This window comes from Apaloderma vittatum, unplaced genomic scaffold (assembly GCF_000703405.1).
Source record: "Apaloderma vittatum isolate BGI_N311 unplaced genomic scaffold, ASM70340v1 scaffold30201, whole genome shotgun sequence".
NCBI classification, from domain to species: Eukaryota; Metazoa; Chordata; class Aves; order Trogoniformes; family Trogonidae; genus Apaloderma; species Apaloderma vittatum.
In genome coordinates, this window is record NW_009697840.1 from 10,451 (window position 1) to 17,303 (window position 6,853).

Consider the following 6,853-nt stretch of genomic DNA (forward strand, 5'->3'; position numbering starts at 1 on the left):
TTTCTAAACCTTTCCTTTCCCTTGCTCAAACCCAGCCCCTCCTCTTCCTCCCCCATGGACTTTGCTCCGTAAGGGCTGGGCTCTGCCTGTGGCACAGACCAGCTGCGACAATATTCCATGTTTTGGCGTGTCTCTGGGATCTGGGGGTGATGGGAGGGGTTCAGCCTGGCAGCCTCCTCCCATCACCCAAGCATGTGGCTCCGTGGGGCTTGGTGGGGTCCTCAGAGAGCTTTAACACACGTGTGGGGAGAGGTGACAGTGGAAAAGACAGAGAGGGATCGTTTTGGTGCTGAGGCTGGTCAGTAATTTGAGGTGTGTGCTCCAGGATAGGCACAGAGGTGCTTGATATGCACCATGGGGCATGCCTGGTAGTTGGGCATCAGCCCCAAGTTCTTCCACCTTCACAAGCATCCACTCTGATCCCTCCTTGGCTCACCCAGATCCTGCTGCTCTGAACTCAGTGTCCCAAATCAGTAGATGAAATTACCTTGGTATTTGTGTGACCCCCTTTCCCATCCCTGCAGTGAGAGCCACCGCTGCCTCAGCCTCATGGTGAGGGGATGATAAATGCAGCGGCCAACGTTGAATTCATCTCACCGGGACAGGGAGGCAGATGAAATATTTGCTGCGTACACCTAGTGTGTGGCAGTGATGGAGAAAATGTTTTAAAGCTGTCACGGGGTGCCAAACGAATGGCATCTGGGTCGATGCGTGAAGTTTTTGACCTCATAAAGGACAAGGCAGGCTGCTGCCTTGAGGGGCTGTGCTCTCCCCTGCCTTGTGGTGATGTGCAGGCAGCCAGATGCAGTATTTGAGCCAGGATTGTGTCCAGGCAGATCAACCCCTGTGCTCTGGATCCCTGGGGACAGCAGGGAGGTGGGACCAGGGGGGGCAGGACACGCTGTGCTGTCCCCTTTGGGACCCAACTGTCTGCTGGCGTCATCCTTGCATGCACGCTCTGCAGAGCCGGCAAGTCTCAGCCAAACCCGTGCTCCAGCGGCTTTTGCAACCTCCTTGCCCACGGGGGCGGCTGGAAGTCCCCTTTGCTCTGCCCAGAAGGATGAGGTTTGCCTTGACATCCTTCTAAGATGATCCAAATGAGTCATTTTAGAATCCTTCCCAGGTGAGGTGCACTCAAACTGCTCAGGAGAGCCTGTGGAGGGAAAAACATGGGATTAGGGCAGAAATAACCAAAAGACTTGTTAGAGGACAAGGAAGGGAACTGACTGACATCCCTCCCGGGTATGAAATTGCTGGTTCCTGAGCATGCAGACCCTGGAGGTTCCTGGGAGATGCCCTGGCTGGGCACCCCAAGGGAGGGGAGCAGGACGTCCCCATTCTCATTTTGAAATCACCTTCCTCTCCTCCGCCTTGTGCTTTCACTGTGTGCCTTGCCAAACCCCAGCAGGCGCAGCCTGGTTTTGCAGAGTCATTGGACCTGGTGTTTAAAAGGAGAAGTGAGGGAGGGACATGTTGAAATCAATTTTTTGACCATTTGCCTGCTTCCAGCCCAGAGATCAAGATACGGGTGAGGGTAGGCTGTGGCTCCACGATTAGCAAGCCAAGAGGTAAGGAGATAAACTGCTATTAATGCTTGCAGAGAGTCCTTTCATACCAGGTTTTTCTTTAAGGAGAAGTGGATACCCTTATAAGAGGGTGATAATGCTTGTTCTTTGGAGATCTATTTTCTCAGCAGCACCTATAATCCTGTGCCTGAGTGGACTGTGGACTTTATTTACACCTGAGACAACCCCACAGGAGCATCGTACCATAGCCTGTAAGGGAAAGGGTTTTCCTCCGTTAGGATGAGTTGTTTTTAAGTGAAATGGAAGGGTTCACTCTACATTGTACATATATATGGTACATGCCTCTGGTTAGTTATTTTGGGAGGCAGAGTGGTGTTGTGGTGAAGGAGGGCTAGTTTGGGGAATGCTGACCCACTACCTTTAGAAAAGAAATAAAAAGTAAGTCTTTTTACAGCTCCTGACGTGGGGTGTTTGTGTTGTTTTGCAAGGTCCTAGCTGGTTGTCCTGCAGGTTTAAGGCATGGATTTTATCAGGATTGTGTCTCCTAATCAGAAATCTGTGCTAATTCTGGAGCTGCTTTTAGGGCTTTCCTGATTGTTTCCTGGATGAGGAGTGATTCGAGGTGCAAATACGTGAGCTCAGTGATTTTTGTCACTGGTATTTTGTGAATCAGGCGGCTGCTGGTAAAACCCAGGGAGCGAAGAGGATGTTTGCAGCTCCTCAGACAGGACCACCCAATAACTCTCCCTCTGCATGCACAGAGGCTCAGGATGATGTGAGCCCTGTAGATGCCATCCATCAGGACCGTGCTGGCCTCGGATGAGGCTGTATGCTTCCCACCCTACCGGCCTCCTCCTGGGGGTTGCAAACCAGCTCCTAGCAATGCAGTGACCAGCTGGGGAACTTTTGCAGAAAGTGCTTTATAACAGATGCTACCGTACCAAATCTGAACTTTTTCTTTCTAAAACCTGCAAAATCCCAGCACAGCTTCTGCCTGGAGAATGCTTGCCTGATGCCTGGTGATATTCATGATTGTGGTGGATTTTATTTCCTCAGCATTAAAAGAGGAAGGGAGGTGGCTTTCAGGATTAGCCCAACTCTTACCAGTTGTTCTCTCCGTTCTGGTTGAGGTAAGAGACATTTCTTTGCACCCTGTTGTTTTCTGTTGGCAAGAAACAGCAAGAGGTGTGAGCAGCTCAGGGATGCTCTGTCCTCGTTCTGCCTTTATCTCTGTGGTTGCTCTTTGCTGGGCCAGATTTTGCTTTTGCAATCAAAGCTAAAAGCGAAGATGACAGCAATCATTTTTCAGATGCCATCGTGCACTTTCCATCTCTACCTTCCACTGACAATGTTTTGCAGTGGAGCGTTGATGTCCCAGATCAATAAATAGTATTTTTATGTGTCAAGGGAGAGGGATGCAGAATAGAAATCAGCTCCTCCACCATGTCCCCCTCCATCCACAAGGGAGGAGATGCTTTTAAAATTGTTTGTCCAAGATGAAGCAAATGCTAGGCTGTTTAAAGTCAAGGCTGAGGCTGGCAAAGCTGGGCAAGCACCTCTGAGCATCTCTGCCAGCAAAGAGGACGGGGACTCTCACTGGCCGCAGAGCTAGGAGATGACTCCAGCACCAAATTGGGAAGGGATGCTGAAGCCCAGTTCCTTGGGGCTACTCTGCCAGTGCCTGGGGTCAGTTACAAAAGAGCCCTTCTGATGTAGGAGAGAGCAGAATTGTAACAAACAGCACTTTTCAGGTCTCAAGCAATGAGGCTGAGCAGTAGCTGTGGGAGCAGGGATGGATTTCAGCTTTTTGGTGTCTCACTGAATCTCTGGATAGAGCCGGGCATCCACTTGTCCCTGGCAGCCCGCTGCATGTGTGTGCTGTGCAGCCTCTCGCAGCCCCAGCCCTGGATAAGGCAAACCCGACCCCCACACCTACCCACTGCTGATGCCATTAGGCTCTTTTCCATCTCCTGGTCCCCTAACTTTAAGGGACCATGTTTGCCAATAGGCTTTTGGGGCAGAGGGAACACTGCAACTCACCTTAATGAAAGTGCTAGAGGGTTGCAGGGATGAAAGGGACTGGCTGCCTGCCTCTGTCCTGTCCTCTCAGAGGGATGCTGCTGCCGGCATCCTCCCGCAGCTCTTGGAAGCTCTGGGCCGAGGCAGTGTGCTGCAGGCTGCCTCCCTGCTGTTGGAGTCATCTCTCTGTAGGGTAGTTTGAGGGGACAAACTTCCCAGTGCTGTTTCCGTGGTTGTGATTTCCTGCTTGGATTAAGGAGAAATCCCTGACAGGCTCCACAGGATGACTGAACCCGACCTGGACCCTCTGCTCCCCACATTGCAGCTGAAGCGACTTGTTTGTGTCTTCCAAGAGTGTCTGTGGGGGAGCAGGAATAAGAAAAAGTTCCCCTCAGTGGGAAGCGCAGTGTCAGCCACGGTCCCAGCCCTGCTTCACAGAGCCTGTGGCTCCTCGGCAGTGACGTGCAAGCCTTGGGTGCAGGCTGACGTCCTTCCCCGGGCTGTGGGTCCGCCTGATCTAGCTGTGCATGTATGTTACACACCCAGGAGCAAACCAGCTCTTCCCTTGGCAATCTCCTGTGGCTCTTCCTGATGCTCACCCGTGCTTTCCCCCTGCTGCCCTTTGCCATCAGCACAGGCGTTTCGATAGGATCTTCGAGGGGAGGCTGCTGCTGCGCTTGCCTTGCGAGTCGCGATCAGATAAAGTGTTTACGAGAATGAAGGCTGACAGTAAAGAGCAAGTTTTATAACACCATTTCCTGCTGCTTTTTTTTCTCAGTAACCAGCTCTGCCTAGACAGCCCGTTTCAGGGAAAAAGATTGCGTGTCCTTTCCCAGTGCTGTCCCCAGTGCGTGTGCTAACTGCGTCAGTTCTCAGCCCAACCTTGTCCAATGTGCCTGGGTGCCACAAGGATTTCCCACCCTGCAGCTTTTGCACCCCGTTTCAAATCCCCTCCATCTACTGGGTCTGAAGATGACTTCAGCTTTCTGCTGGGTCCCCGTCTGCACTTGCAGGGCATGACGAATCCCAACTACACACTGGAACCCAGATCCTCAGTGCTGTCCCCCACTCACCCTCCCCACCACCTCCTTTCCCTTCTGAGCTTTGCCTTCTCAGGACTATTTCTGTCCGCTTGCTCCTAACTCCTTGTTCAGAGATACTATCAGGCACTGCATGTGACACTTTCCTTTTGTCCCCATCTCATCTGGGCCAACTCCCCATTGCCGAGGGACTGCCCGCGCAGGACTGGGCGGTGGGAAGCAGGGCTGGGGTGTCCCCGAGCTGCTCTCGAAGGAAGCCTGCGCACATTTCCGCTTGTTAAAATGGCCACGGTGAGATAGGGTCTGTGGTTTCCTCTGAGCTGTGGGAGTGAGGGGGAGAAGAGGCAGCAGCGACGGGCAGAGCTGCAGCCGCTCCCCTGCCCCTCACTGAGCCTCTCCCAGCAATGGATGCTGACGGCGAGACCCCCGTGGGGACCCTTCCTGGAGAGGGGAGCCCCGAGGTAAGTCACCTTGACCCTGGCGGGGGAGCTGAGGAGTGTGTTTGGGGCTGAGGAGAGTGTTTGGAGAATGATGGTCCCATGGAAGCGGTCGTGGCGTCTGTGCCTGGGAGTCCCTGGGGTGCAGAGCTGGGTGCTGAAGCTGGGAAAGGGCAACGAGAGAAAAGAAACTGAGACCCTGTCCCAGTGGGGATGCTCTGCAAGGGTGAGCACAGGGTGGGGGTGGGGACGCAGGGGTACCAAATGTGCACCCAAGCGCTGTGTGCGGGGTTGGCTGCAGCTCTGTGCTGGCCCTGAGGGTCCCCTCTTATCTTGGCCGCAGTTTCCCAGTGCCTCCCAGTGCCTCTGAGCTCCCTGCAGCCAGCAGATGCCCCAAAGCCCCGCTCTCGGGCAACCCAAGCAACGTCCCCTGCAGTGCCTGGACAGATGATGTCCCTGTGTCTCCCCCCGTGGAGATGGGACCCGCAGCTCTTCATGCATCTGCTCGGTGCTGCTGACAGTGCTGCGCTCCCAGGACAACCTGTCTTGGTGGTGTCCCCATTTCTAGGAGCTTGTCCTCCCTCCTCAGTGCCACCGTCCCTGCAGCCAAGCTGGCCTCCCACATCAGCAACACTGCTGCAGCTATAAATGTGCAGGGGTGAGGGGGGATATGCTGGTGACTGGATTTAAGCACTGCTCCTGGATTTGAGCTGGGCTCTTGGCGTAGGGATTAGCAGCAGTAAACACATCCTGGTGGCTCAGCTCAGCTTTAGCTTAACCAGTCCTGTGCGCATATGGGCGAGCACGAGGGTGGAAGAGTTGAATTTAGTCCAGATGGCAGGGGGATTATGCCAGCCCCAGATTTGCCATGAGCAAATGGCAGTGCTTTAACTCGGGGTCGGTTGTTTGTTGTGGTTTTTTTTTTCTATTAGGAGGATCTTAAGGTCATTTCAGGGCCTGGGGTGACCCACAGGTAGGGCTGGTCCATTGATCCCTGCCCTGGCTGAGCAGAGTACTTGGCATATCCCCCTCGGCACAGAAAGGGCCAAATTAATTTCAAAAGTTTTCATTAGATTTTTTTGGCAGATGCAGGTTGGGCTCAGCCTCAGCATCAGGGAGGTTTGCCAAGGAAAATGGTATTTTTGGCAGAGGTGGTTTGATCTTCCAGTCAGGCCAATGAGGAGCCAGCATGGGTGGGAGATGACATCTGGGGCAGGGGACATAGAGGGCTGCATGGGCAGCAGGACACCCCGGCCAGTCCTAGAGCCAGGCTGTGCCTCATCACGTGGCAATATTTTAATTTAATTGCCTCTTGGAAAGTAAATGCTGTTGCTAGTCATCGTGCAGGTGGGGAATGGACCTTCCTCTCAACAACGAACAATGCGCTGTTGCAGCAGCACTTGTGGTTTTTTTCTGTCAAAGGGAGTAAAGTCATAAATCCTGATGGGTTTTTGGTGTCTCCTCGCTGCATTTTAACATCTACCCTTCCCTTTGACTAGTCTACTCTCCAGCCTGGTCCTGCTGGGCCTGTCCTGGCCAGTGAGCGGCTCTGTGGGGCGAGAGGCAGGTAGCTATCTGGCTTTTAAAGCCTCTTATGGGTCACTCCAAATTGCTGTTGCCATTCTCACTGCCCTCTCCTCAATTAACAGGGCTTGAGGGTGAAGACCACTTGTTATCCCAGTGGTGAATCACAGAATCACAGAATGTCAGGGTTGGAAGGGACCTCAAAAGATCATCTAGTCCAACCCCCCCTGCCAGAGCAGGATCACCTACACAGGTCACACAGGAACGTGTCCAGGCGGGGTTTTAACGTCTCCCAAGGAAGAGACTC